Source organism: Mirounga angustirostris, unplaced genomic scaffold, assembly GCF_029215605.1.
Source record: "Mirounga angustirostris isolate CCGP_5_RB_7025 unplaced genomic scaffold, mMirAng1.0.hap1 SCAF_3, whole genome shotgun sequence".
NCBI classification, from domain to species: domain Eukaryota; kingdom Metazoa; phylum Chordata; class Mammalia; order Carnivora; family Phocidae; genus Mirounga; species Mirounga angustirostris.
The window spans coordinates 148,417,858-148,430,978 of record NW_026991711.1 but is presented as its reverse complement, the minus strand read 5'-3'; the positions used below and the strand labels follow the sequence as shown (position 1 = coordinate 148,430,978).

Genomic DNA, 13,121 nt, shown 5'->3' with positions numbered 1-13,121 from the left:
CCCACTATCAATATCACCCATGAGGTTGGTACATTTGTTACAATTCATGACCGTACATTGACACATCATAATCATCCAAGGTCTATGTTTACATTATGATTTGCTCTTGATGTTATCCATTCTGTGGGTTTGGACAAGTATATAATGACAAATATTCATCATTATGATATCCTACAGAGGATAGACTACATTTAAAAGAATTGCATGTGTAGCTTTTAATGATCTACTGGTAACTTAAAGACCTTCAAGTCCAGTTATCTGTGACAGTGATTTTGATCACCTTTTGGAGGAATTTCACTAGGAATACAAACTTTCCTAGTTCAGATAAGAACCTTCTTATATTCATTGGGAATCCTAGGAAAAATGATTGATAATGAGGAAAAACCTTAAGAATATGTTATTCCTGTGTTTTCTCATCAGAAATCTGGTAAGGGATATAATTTTATTATCAATTAGCTCTTAAAAAAACTTTTCATAAAATGACAAGACGTAAATGAAATAGAGTTTATTCATAGAATAAGTTTTTTTTTTTTTTAAAGATTTTATTTATTTATTTGACAGAGACACAGCGAGAGAGGGAACACAAACAGGGGGAGTGCGAGAGGGAGAAGCAGACTTCCTGCCGAGCAGCGAGCCCGATGTGGGACTCGATCCCAGGACCCTGGGATCATGACCTGAGCCAAAGGCAGACGCTTAACAACTGAGCCACCCAGGCCCCCCCATAGAATAAGTTTTTTGATAAAAATGATTTTCCATTTGAATCCAAATAGTATGGGATGGGTGGGATAAATGATAATGTTAACATAAAATGTGTATTAAAATTTCCCTTTTGTTTTTCAATAAATGAGATTATTTCATTTCTGCTTAGTTTATGTTTGTAGGATCTTTCATCTATCTATCTGGCATAGGTGGAATTTACTTTATGATACACACAAAATCAAAGCTATTACTGGTTATTGAAACAACAGCTAGTATTTTTTGAGAGTTTATTATAAGCCAGGCCCTTTCTTTAGTGTTGTACATATAGTATATGAGTTAATCATCACAACATCTTTATGAGATAGGATTTATCATCATTACAATTTTAGGATTAAAGAAATGGAGGCATAGAGAGGTTCACTTTTTTGCTGATGTTCCTAAAGTTAGTATGGGAGTATTAGAGTCAGACAGCCATACTCCTAAGATCTTTCAATAGTGTTTATTTTGCTAAGTTTTTGGAATACAAAGATGAAACTCTATTGTCTCTATTCTCAAGAAATTTACAATGTATTTCCATAAAGGCAATTGTTTTAAAGGGGTAAGCTGGTTGAATAGAAATATAAGCATGAAAATCTCCCTAGAACAGTCTGAGATTCATAGAAAAGGTAGAAAGAATTTTAGCGAAACCTTCTAGAATGAGTGAGAATTTTTCAGTTGCTAAAGCATAGGTTGGTGTTCAGGTTGAAGAAATAGTGGGTGAAATTCTAAAGGTTTAGAGAGTTTTGTGTGTCTGAGAAAGAAAAATAATAGATATTAAAGTTTAGAAGCAGAGTAGCTCACTTAAAAAAATATGTCCTGAAGTTTTTTTTTTTTTTTTTTTTTAAAGATTTTATTTATTTATTTGAGAGAGAGAGAATGAGAGACAGAGAGCACGAGAGGGAAGAGGGCAGAGGGAGAAGCAGACCCCCTGTCGAACAGGGAGCCCGATGCGGGACTCGATCCTGGGACTCCAGGATCATGACCTGAGCCGAAGGCAGTCGCTTAACCAACTGAGCCACCCAGGCGCCCTGTCCTGAAGTTTTTACAGTTCTTTCTCTCTCTCTCTCTCTCTCTAATTTTACACACACACACACACACACACACAAGTTGCCTGAGAAAAGATATGTTCTAGTCTTCTAAATTACTGAGAAATGACACATCTATATTTTCCACTGTTGACAGCTTGACACTATTTTTTTCTGCTCCACAAAATAATTTGCTCCTTATTGGACAGCCCTAAAAGTTTAGAGTACAAACTGTCCAGCAGAGCAATTGCAGTTTTCTACTACTTTCACTTATTTCTATCCTTAACAATACAATTACAAATAAATAGTGACTGCCCCAGCTGTTGCTGAGACTGATGTGAGGAAAAATATGGTAGCAGTCAGGTAGGCTTAAGCATTTAAAACTGTGAATTACCCAAGGTAAGGAATATCCAATTTCAGTAGGTTTAGTTAATGAGCAATAACATTTTCAGTGGAAGACAAAATAGCTTTAGCATGGGAGAAAGCTAAGCTGTATTGTCAATAGGTCATCTTTCCAAAGTCTCTTTGTTTTGTCCTAGTTTTAAGAAAATGAAGAACTAATAAGAGGATTGGTATAAACAGATTCATATTTAGAAATCTCATAGTTGCATAGCCTTAGTACTTAAAATTATCATGGAACTATTGTATGTATACATTTTATCTCTGATTACATACATATAGTTCAGATGTTCATGAGCAATTAAAAATTATACTTTGTTTTCTAGCACAAAATAAAAATGTTATGAAAAAAACTCCATATGAATGGGAAGAAAGGGAGGCAAAACAACATTTCTCATATTTTACTATCCAGAGAAGATTTTGTTAGCATCTGGTGTTTTTTTTCAATATCTTTATGAATGAGGTATGAATATTGCCATATTTCTTTTATAAGTGGGCATAGATTTGTAGGATTATAATACTAATAACTTGATAATTAGTGGGTATAGATTTATAGGCTTATAATACTAGTAACTTGATCATTATAGTATCTTATTACACAACTCTTTATATAATTCTGATTTGAGTAGGTTGACAGTCATCATCAAATCCATGGAATTTTGCTCATAAAACTGTCACATTTTACTCCCTTTGTGGCTCCTCTCAGATAAATATCAAATGATGTTTTATTTTTTGATATATAGCAATACATTTGATATGTAGCACATGGGGTATTATTTTTTGATATGTAGGAAATGCATACCTATTAACATTTGGTGGCTCTGTGATAGTTTTAGAAAGCTAACGTTGCCTGATTATCAGCTGGGGTTTCCCTGCCCCTTCAAAAGTGGGTGGGCTAAGTTGAACCTCCCTTTGGAGGTTCACAGTTCTCTGTGGCACTTGTGGGAATTCCCCCAGGACTTCCATTCTTCAGTAACTTCTGCCTCGGAGCCACTGGTTCTGTTGATTTGGACCCAGGTTATGGATTATCTCACCTCCCTTAACAGGGCGCTCTGGTTACCCTCTCTATTGGCTCAGACCTGGAATTCATCTCTGTTTCATGATTTGTTTCAAGTAAATGAACAAACAAAACTCTCACTCGAATCATGTGCCTGCTTAGTTTTACAAGGGAGGTGTGTGACTACGTGAGTTTGGGGCATATAATATTCCCACAAAATAACCAACTTTAAAAAATGAATATTTTTGGGATGCCTGGGTGGCTCAGTTGTGTTGAGCGTCTGCTTTCGGCTTGGGTCATGATCTCGGGGTCCTGGGATCGAGCCCCACATGGGGCTCCCTGCTCAGCAGGGAGTCTGCTTCTCCCTCTGCCTCTCCCTGCTGCTCCCCCTGCTTGTGCTCTCTTTCTCTCTCTGACAAATAAATAAAATCTTAAAAAAAATAAAATAAAAATGAATATTTTTGTCTTAAAAGTTCTTTAGCCACTCAAGAAATGGGGATGTTTCACTGACCATCTCACATCATACAGCATTTCTGCCTCAGACTAGTTTGCTAACTTCTTTCTCCCTTGCCATGTTCCTATATTTTCCTTTTCCCCCTTTTCTGCATTTTTTGCATATTCCAAGTAACCCCAACTTACTCTCAGTTTTTTGTGGAGAAGTGAATTCATGTCTTTTACAACCTCTAATCTCAAAACATTGCATATGCAGACTCATTAGAGAGCTAATACATGAAAGCCACCCTTTTCTGCTGAGCTCTTTGCAGCAGAAAAGGGTGACTTTCATTTATTAGTTCTAAGACCGCAGTATTATAAATATCATTTTTTTCCATTACACTAGTTTTAAAAACAAAATAATTCTCATTTTTTATAAAATACAGGCAACACCAAATATCTAGATCTAGCATTTAGAAAATCAGTAAGTGCAACCTTTCTTCAGTTTCCTTTTCCTTCTCCACCTCTTTTACTTCATTTTCATGTTCTTCCTTTTAGCTTTTCTTATAAAAATGACTTTATAAAGATATCTGTATTTGAGTACTTTAAAAATATTCTGAAATTCAGTTTTGAAGTAAAATACAGAAAAAATTATGTGGATTTTTTAAAAATATAATTTTTTGGTCAATAACTATGACTAGTTTAGTGTATTATATAATATTGGACATTATATATGGTATAATTATTTTATAGTATTTCATTTTTCTTATGGATAAGATGGTTTAATGTCAGAAGGTAAAAATTCCAGATCCAGAGGCAAATTTGGAAATTAGGAACAGAAATACAAAGTAATTTTAGCTGCAGTAAAAATAACTAAGATTGGGATAAGTTGGATGGTCATCAGGCCTCTGAATTTCCTCAGAATTCTATTATGTTGTTATGTATCATACAGGGAATATTCTTTTTTCACCAACAGCTTGCAACATATGAATTTTTAGTTTCCTCATTTAAAAAAACAATCTATTTATAACTAGTCTTGGGGTTCTAAAAGTGTGAGACACAATCAAGAATTTAGAGATGTTTGAGTGGCTCAGTATGGCTAGAATGTAGAATTAGATTAGGAATGTGACAGAACTTGAGATTGAAGGTATGGGCAGGGAACAGATGAGAGAATCCAGGTTATGAGGTTGGGGGGCAGTTATAAAATTTATTAAAGCACGTGTACTTCGTTCTGTAGACAGTGAGGAGCCATAGAAACATTTAAGTTGAAAGTGGTTTGGTCATTGTATTAGGAGGTGTTCTTTATTAATGTTCTGCTCATTTATTTTCTGGTTTGCTTTCTGGGGCAGAAAGATCAGTGCCGTTGGCCTGGAACCACACCAAACCCATGGCCTATCCTTTTACTGCTTGGGCCTTTGAAAGTGACCATTACTGAGATACTATTAATAGTTAGAGCTATGAACAAATTACTACTCTATCTATGTGTTTTTTTTCTTTTGCAGTTTCATTAAAATATGGTTGTGTACTTGTGAACATTTTCATTTTGCTTCCCAGAAGAAACGTGGATTGAGAATGGCTAATGTGGAGAATGTGGAGAGAGGCCAGTAGGAATACCAGTTGGAGATGATCTCTGTCGTCTTGAAAGGTGATGTGATCTGAACTAAGTGTTTTTGTGGGTGGAGAAGAGGGGACGCAGATGAAAATGTCAAGTGGTGTAATTAATAGAAAATGATCAACAATAGCATGTGGAAAATGAAGGAGAGAAGAGGAATTAGATAATTGCAATTTTTTGTGTGTGTGCAGCTGATTGTACACTGAGATTCAGGGAAATTCAAATGGAGGATTAAATTTTGGTAAAAAATCGGTTGAGAGGGGTGGGAGGAAGTTCGTTTTGAATATATCAAGTGTAAATGTTCTGGTTCTCAATTGATGGTTTATGTTTTCAGAACCCTCTGCTACTTGCTTTAAATTTATGTTGAATTTTCAGTAAAGGAGGAAGTTCCATCTTTACAATTTAGCAAAAGCAGAATATCTATGGTGATATAAAGAATGATTGCAAAAATATAAGAATAGCCTCCAATTAACTTCTGCTCCTCGGTGATAGCTGGAAAAGACTTTGGCCTGTGCCTTCTATTCATTCGTTATTCTTATTTCTTACCAGCATTATATTTGTTAAGACATAAGACCTTATATCTAGTTTAAGAAACTAGATAACCTTAACAATGATAAAATTAGAAAACTTAATTGTCATTAATTACAACATTCCCTTTTTATTGCAGAAAATTTCAAATATATGCAAAACTAAAGATAAGTGCTTAATAAACCCCATGTACCCATTACCCAGCTTAAGCAATTATTATGGCCAGTCTTTTTTCATTAAACTCCCTCTCCTCCTATCCCCCAGGGCACTAAAAACAAAGCAGCTTTATTGAGGCATAAATTACAAACTATAAAATTTACCTATTTTAGGTATAAAATTCAGTGATTTTGGTAAATTTTCAGAGTTGAACAAACATCTCCACATCTGGTTTTAGAACGTTTTTTATCATCCTGAAAAGATTCTTTACACCCATTTTCCTTTGCTCTCTTTTCCACCCTGAGACCCCTACAACCACTAATCTACTTTCTGCTTCTATAAATTATAGCATTCTTTTATTGGTAATGGGAATAATATTTACTAGAGAGCTGTTTTGTGTGAAGAAGTTTCTCAAACCATATTTATATAATTTTTGGTAACCCTATGATATAAGTACTCATTATCTCCATTTTAGAGATGAGGAGACCAAGTGAGGTAAGTGATACACTCAAGATCTCATCTTGGAGATGGTAAAGAAGTCACTCAATCCAAACCTGCCAAAAACCCAGCCTTCTTTTTCTACATGCACTGCTTTATTGCTTATGCCATAGTGTTTACAAATACTTTCATATATTCAGTTATCCATCATTTTCTATATTTATAGTATCAAATTTGGGGTGATGTTTGCTTATTAACTTCTGTTAAAAATCTGTTGCTGCTCTTCCTGTTTACTCTTACACTGTGTTCCTGAAGATGTTTCAATACAGTATTTCAATAACTAGATTTAAAATTTTTTTAAAAGGAATAATAACTTTTAAAGGTACATGTAACTAAAATTTCTTACACCTCCTGGAATGCCACAGAATGAAGAAAAACAGTAATTCTCTATTGTTATTAGTGTGACTCAGAAGATTCTACAATTTCTTCCCTTTCTGGTTATAAAATAATGAAGTTTAGGAGGGGTGAGGTACAATGTAGTTAAATTTTACTGTTTTTTGTTTGTTTGTTTGTTTCCTCATTAATTCCTGTAGTTTTATAACAGAAGATTTAAAGGAGTCAATCTAGTAGTTTTCACTGCCCACTAAAAAATTATAGGAAAGAGTTTTATGGACAAGTTATATAACATTTGGTTCCCAGCCCTTATGAGATCATCAGAACTATTTGGGGAGCAAAAAAAGAAAAAAAAACAAACAAACAAATTTTGTCCAGGCCCCTCACTGGCACTATTTTTTTTCTTTTAAAACATTCCAAGTAATTCTAGCGTGCAGTCAGAATTAAGTCATAACCCACAAATCCAACGTAACATTTACTTGGGGATTTCTGAGCTCTCTGCCAAAGTCTCCTTCCCAACATTGTATTTACTTTACTATGTCCAGAGTTGCATGTAGATTTTTTTTTATTTTTAGAGTACCTATTATTTGATCATTTCAATTTGGCCTTCTGCAGGACACTTACAGAGATAACTTTTCATCTTGACTGTCAGATAGCTGATTTTTCAGTTGTTCCTATCTAGGGTCCATACTGCCTAAAACGTCCTACCTAGATCATTTCTGACTTCTGCAACAAAGCATTTCATTGCTACCTTAACTTACAAAATGTTATCCCGGAACCTATTTGACAAGTGTTACAGGTTTCACAGCAATCTGAAGGAATGTGTTTCCACTGATTCAACACCATTGCTTACAGACTTTTCCACAGCTCACAACCAATGACAGCACATTTCCAGTCAGATAGAAAACCAGTCATTCTAGTAGTATCAGAACATAGAGATAGGGAAAGTATTTTTTTTACAGGAAATCATTAAAAGGAATTTTTTTTTTTAGAGACACATACAAAAACAAATTTACTTATATTTTTTTGTGTGTGGAATGAAAGCAGGTAACTTTCATTTATTTTAAGGGTATAAAAATCTCTAAATGTCTGCTTAAGTTTCATATTATGGTCAGTATAGCAGAGGTGAAGGTAAAAAGAAAAAGAGAGTATGCGAGAAAAATAATAGGAAAGAAAAAAGAAAGAAATGAGAGGACAAAAGGACTATTTGCCAAGAGATTAAAGGAGAGGAAGACACTTGTATCAAATGGAATGGAGTCTACAATCACCTCGTTTCATTAGATGGTGCCCAGTGTCCTCCACCTACGGCCCCCGGAGAAGGGGGACTGGAAATAAAGCCCTGGTTTACTCATTAATCCTCTGCGTCTTGGTACAGGGTTGCACGCCCCAAGGAAGGGACATCTTAAAAAACAAACAAACAAAAAAAACTTGTACAAAGTTACCTCTGGGTTTGCAGAATAGAGAAAAGAGAAAATGAAGAGCATATGCCGGTGGAGGGTTGGGGTGGGGGGATGGGGAGAAGAACTTCAATAAGAAGGAAAAGGAAGGGGAAAAAAGAGATAGAGAGGCAAGATAATGTCATCTTGTCTTCTTTGCAATGCTTCTCCTTCCACCTGGAATGACCTTAGACTAATCATTCAATGTGTGAACACTTGTTCATTAAGTGTCAGCTTAAACATCATCTCTGAGGGAAGACCATTTGTGAGTCTCTAGGCAGAATTGATCACTCCTATACACACATATACATGTACATACTCATATATGTACTATATTAATTTGCCATATTCCCCATATACTTGTCATATTCTCCTACACATTTGAACAAATACTCTAAAATATTTATTTTGAACAATTCAAAATTATTCAAAATATTTGAACAAAGAATTCATAGCCCACTAACATTTTTTATCTTATTAAACATCAATTTTCCCATATTTACAGAAATGATAATTTTCCTTATTTATAGGAACCTTAGATTTTTCTGCCAGATGAGAGATAGAAGATACTACTTTAACATTTGATTTGTTTTCAAAATTCTGAAAGAAACTTCTGTCAAAATTTATGACAAGAATTTCAAAAAAAGTTATTAAACTGTATTAGACAATCATTTAATAGAGAAAAATAAATGTTAATGTCAGCAGTTAACCTCAGCCAAGACAGCCAGCATTATAACTCAGTAGATCCAACTTAGTCTAATATGAAATATTAGAGACACAAAAGGAAAAGCCATGTATATTTTATTTGTTTGTTTGGGAAGTCTTGACCCTAATTTGAACTCATTTGACTTAAATGAAAAATCTCAGGAAATGTAAGCCAACAGAAATTCCACTTCTTTCTCGGCCAACATAATAGCACTGTGGAACAGCTGAAAACCACATTTTCGTGTGTTTGTAATTTAATTCTCTTCTACCACCTGCATGTGGCAAACAATTCTCTCACAGTTGCCAACTATAGATTTGCCAGCTGTTGGAAAAAATGGAAGATAAATTTAACTCTTTAAAAACATTTTGACTCACTAGTTACACTCACACGCCAATCACATATATTCTGGTTGTCATTCTAATTGGTCATCTAGAATTTTGCCACTGCATAAGTGGAATGGGTATTGTTGGTTCAGCCAGTTGGCATTGTACTGAGATAATTATTGCTATTTGAAGTTATTTATCAAAGCTGTTGAAACTAAGGGGAAAGGATGGGCAAACCTGTCTGAAGTTTCTGTGTCTGAGAGAGTTATGATAAAGGGAGTGGTTCAGCTGAATAAGTAGTTCAGCTATACAATAAGTATGTAGGGTTTTACATACATGGGTTAAAATCCTGCTTCTTCCTCTTTCTGGCATTGTGACTTAGAAGCAAGTTTTATTATTTCTCTAATTACAGGTTCTATATCTGTAATATAGGGATATATTTATCGTACATATTTATTGAGCTTATATTATGTACCAGACACTGGATAAGTGCTAGGGGTGCGATGGTGAGCCAAATAGCTATGGTTATTGATTTTATGGAACTTATAGCATAGGGAGGGAGAAACAAATTAAGAATAGCCACAAATAAATCCATTATTTCAAATTGCAAAACTTTTGTGAAGGATATGAAAGATCATAATGTGAGAATCTAATTTAGATTGAATAGTTAGTGAAGGCTTCTCTAAAAAAATTCTGTTTGATTTGAGATTGGAATAATGAATAGGAGATCCTATGTAAAAGAACAGGAGCAAAGGAGGAAAATATGTATTTTAGGAAACAGCATGTGCAAAAGTCCAGCACTTTCAAGGAACTGACGACAGAAGGAGTGATAATGATGTAGTTGAGGCTAGAGATAGAGACTATAGAGGGACTTGGTCATGTGGGGAATTTGAAATACCATCTTCAAAGCTATATGAATTTACTGAAGGAGGATTAAAGCAGAAGAATTATAAAATCAGATTTGCTTTTTTTTTATATTGGCATTTTTAAAAGGTCACTTCATGTGCTTTTTTGAGAATGGTCTGGGGAAGGGGGACAGTATACAAAGAGAATGTCATAAGTTGGGTAGCTTGTTGTGGTCTTGGGGAAATATGATGGCAGCTTCTAATACGGTTGAGATAAAAAGAAAGGATGGAATTCATAAGTAGTTAAGGAACACATCATTAGACTTAGCAACTAATAGGGTATAGAGTAAGAGGTGATAAAGGAGAGAGAGTTGTCAATGTTGATTGACCCTTTTTCAGTCTTAAGTAGCTGGATATATGTTTGTACCATTCAATGAACAAGGAACCCTCAAAGAAGATTACCCCTGAAAAAAGACTGCTGGGACATGTTAGTTTGAGGAAAGTTTGATACATTTGCTACATCAAGGAGACCTTCAAATACAGACATCTGAAGCTGTAGAACAGATTAAAAATGATGACATAAAAATGGGAATTATTCGTGATTGGTTAGATTGCCTGGGGGAGAAAATAGAGGATAGGAAAGTAGATTATAAGAAGAGAAAAGGGCTAATCCACTGAACCCTTAGGGATGTCAGTATGAGTAATCTAAATAAAACATTAGATGCAAGTGTGGGTGACTCAGGAGTGCCTGACAGTTTGGGAGGAAAGTGGCCTCATTGAGCAATATATATTCAACTTGGTAAGAAACTGTTAAACTGTTCTTTTTTTTTTTTTTTTCTTTTTTTAAGATTTATTTATTTTAGAAAGAGAGAGAACAAGCAGGAGGGGTAGAGGGAGTGGGTAGAATCCCAAGTCGACTCTAAATGGAGTGTGGAGCCCTTTGCTGGGCTCGATCTTAACGACCCTGAGATCACCACCTGAGCCAAACAGAGTCTGATGCTTAACCAACTGCACCAACCAGGTGCCCCAGTGAAACTGTTTTTAAGAGTAGCTGTACCATTTTTGCATTTCCACCAGCAAAATGTGTAAGTTCCAGTTTCTCCACAATCCTGACAGCATCGGGTAGTGTCAGTATTTAGCCTTAAATGTTTGTTTGTTTGTTTGTTTTTTCCAAATTTTATTAGATGTGTATAGTGGTATCTCATTGTGGTTTTCATTTGCATTTCCTTAATGGCTAACAAAGTTGGGACTTTTTTCATGTGCTTATTACCTGTATATTTTCTGTACATCTTCTTTAGTAAAGGATTTGTTCAAATATTTTTCCTGTTGAAAAAATTGGGATATTTATTTTCTTATAGCTGAGTTTTGAGAGTTCTTTATGTATTTTGGATATAAGTCTTTTGGATAGGTGATTTACAAATATTTTTTCCCAACCTATGTAGTTTGTTTTTTCCTTTCCTTAATAATATCTTTTGTAGAGGAAAAGTTTTCAATTTTGATAATGTCCTATTTATCATTTTTGTCTGTAATAGATAATGCTTTTGGTATTTTAGCTAAGAACTTTTTGGAAAGACCATGATTTCTACACTAAGCTTCCTTTGTACATTTGTAAAAATTATCCATATATATATGGTTCTATTTCTGGATTCTCTATTCTTTTCCACTCATCTGGAGCTCAATGCCATACTTAGCTTTATATTAAATCTCAAAAGCAGATTGCATTGCATTAGTTATCCAACTTTGTTCTTCATTACCAAAATTATTCTGGCATTTCTAGGTCCTTTCCTTTTCTCTGTGAATTTTAGAATCAGCTTTCCAGTTTCTGCATAAAAGCCTGCTGGGATTTTGTTTGCGATTGGGTTGAATCTCTAGAACAACTTAGGGAGAAATGAGACAGAACAAGCTTCAGTGAGGGAAGAAGCAAAATTCATGTTTTGTCTTCAATGGGTATGCCATTGAGTGTTGGTGTTTGGACTAGTGGGCAAAAGAAAATGTGGAGTATGCTTAAAAAAAAACTAATTATTAAAAAGAGAAGACAGAAGAAAAAGAATGTTTGGCTATTAGAATCAATGAATGATTATTAATTATTTTGGATTCAGTATGGATGTAGGAGACACTGAAAAGATACTGAGTGATTTAAATTTGAGAGGATGCATACTATATTCGCATAAAAGAAACATTCAAGACTTAATGATTGCCCTAGTGGATGCAAAGCAGAGTAGTTATTTTAGCTGGGGTGGGGAGAGATTATACCAGAAGCGTTGAACTGAATTTTTGCTCACTGTAATTTCTGTCTTAAATAAAATAACAGTAACCACTGTGATGCTATCCATTTCCCTAACTCAAATGTCTATAATTAAGCAACTGGATTCACCCATCCCTACTTATTATAAGTGTCAGTTTTTAAACCTTAAGTAGCTTTTACAGTGCTCCTCAACTGAACAGAATTTAACAAAATAGAATAAAAATGTCTCAGGGATATCCAAGAACTAATGAATAGATGGCTTGTTTCCTTGCTCTCTAGTCTTTATTAATAGATACAAAGAGAGCTATATATTAGGTGACTTTCCTCATAGACCATAAAGTTGCTGCTTTCTTACCATATTTATTTTACTACTTTAGTACTCAGTACCATTTGAAATACAGAAGTGCTTTAAGAGGTATGTAATGATACAGAGACTAAGAAATAAGGGACTGGATAAGGAATTAGTGTAGGAAGACTGGATGTACAAATAAAACCCTTACTTGATAACATGAAAGTGTTTCCAAGCAGGTTTTGTTGGCTTATCAACACCTCTGCCTCGAGTAATAGCAAAATAGGAGTTAACATTCCAAATGTTTGGTTTGTAAAAGACAGGTAGTTAAGGTCAGATCTAACTGAGGAACACTAATTGCTTTGTTTCCCTCCATTTCTCAAGGTCAGTGTGCTTATGTGTAATAGTTAAAAATCAGGCTTGAGATGAAGTAGAGTCTATACTCTGCAATAATCATCCTCTAAATAGAATTCATTTTCCGGAAGGGGAGTTTTTAAAGGTCTGACGTCAGCGTTTAATCAAGGGCTTAAGATTTTGTGGAAAATATATAGACTTGTAG

General features: G+C 34.7%; 1 long non-coding RNA gene across 2 annotated transcripts in view; it reads left to right on the top strand.

Moving 5' to 3' along the window:
- The window catches only part of LOC123839042 (uncharacterized), a 467,480-nt gene that overhangs the window by 139,861 nt on the left and 314,498 nt on the right, over positions 1-13,121 (top strand). For both annotated transcript variants that reach the window (XR_010410242.1, XR_006789557.3), the window contains exon 2: positions 5,094-5,236. This is a non-coding gene — a long non-coding RNA (uncharacterized LOC123839042). The remainder of the gene's footprint in view (positions 1-5,093; positions 5,237-13,121) is intronic.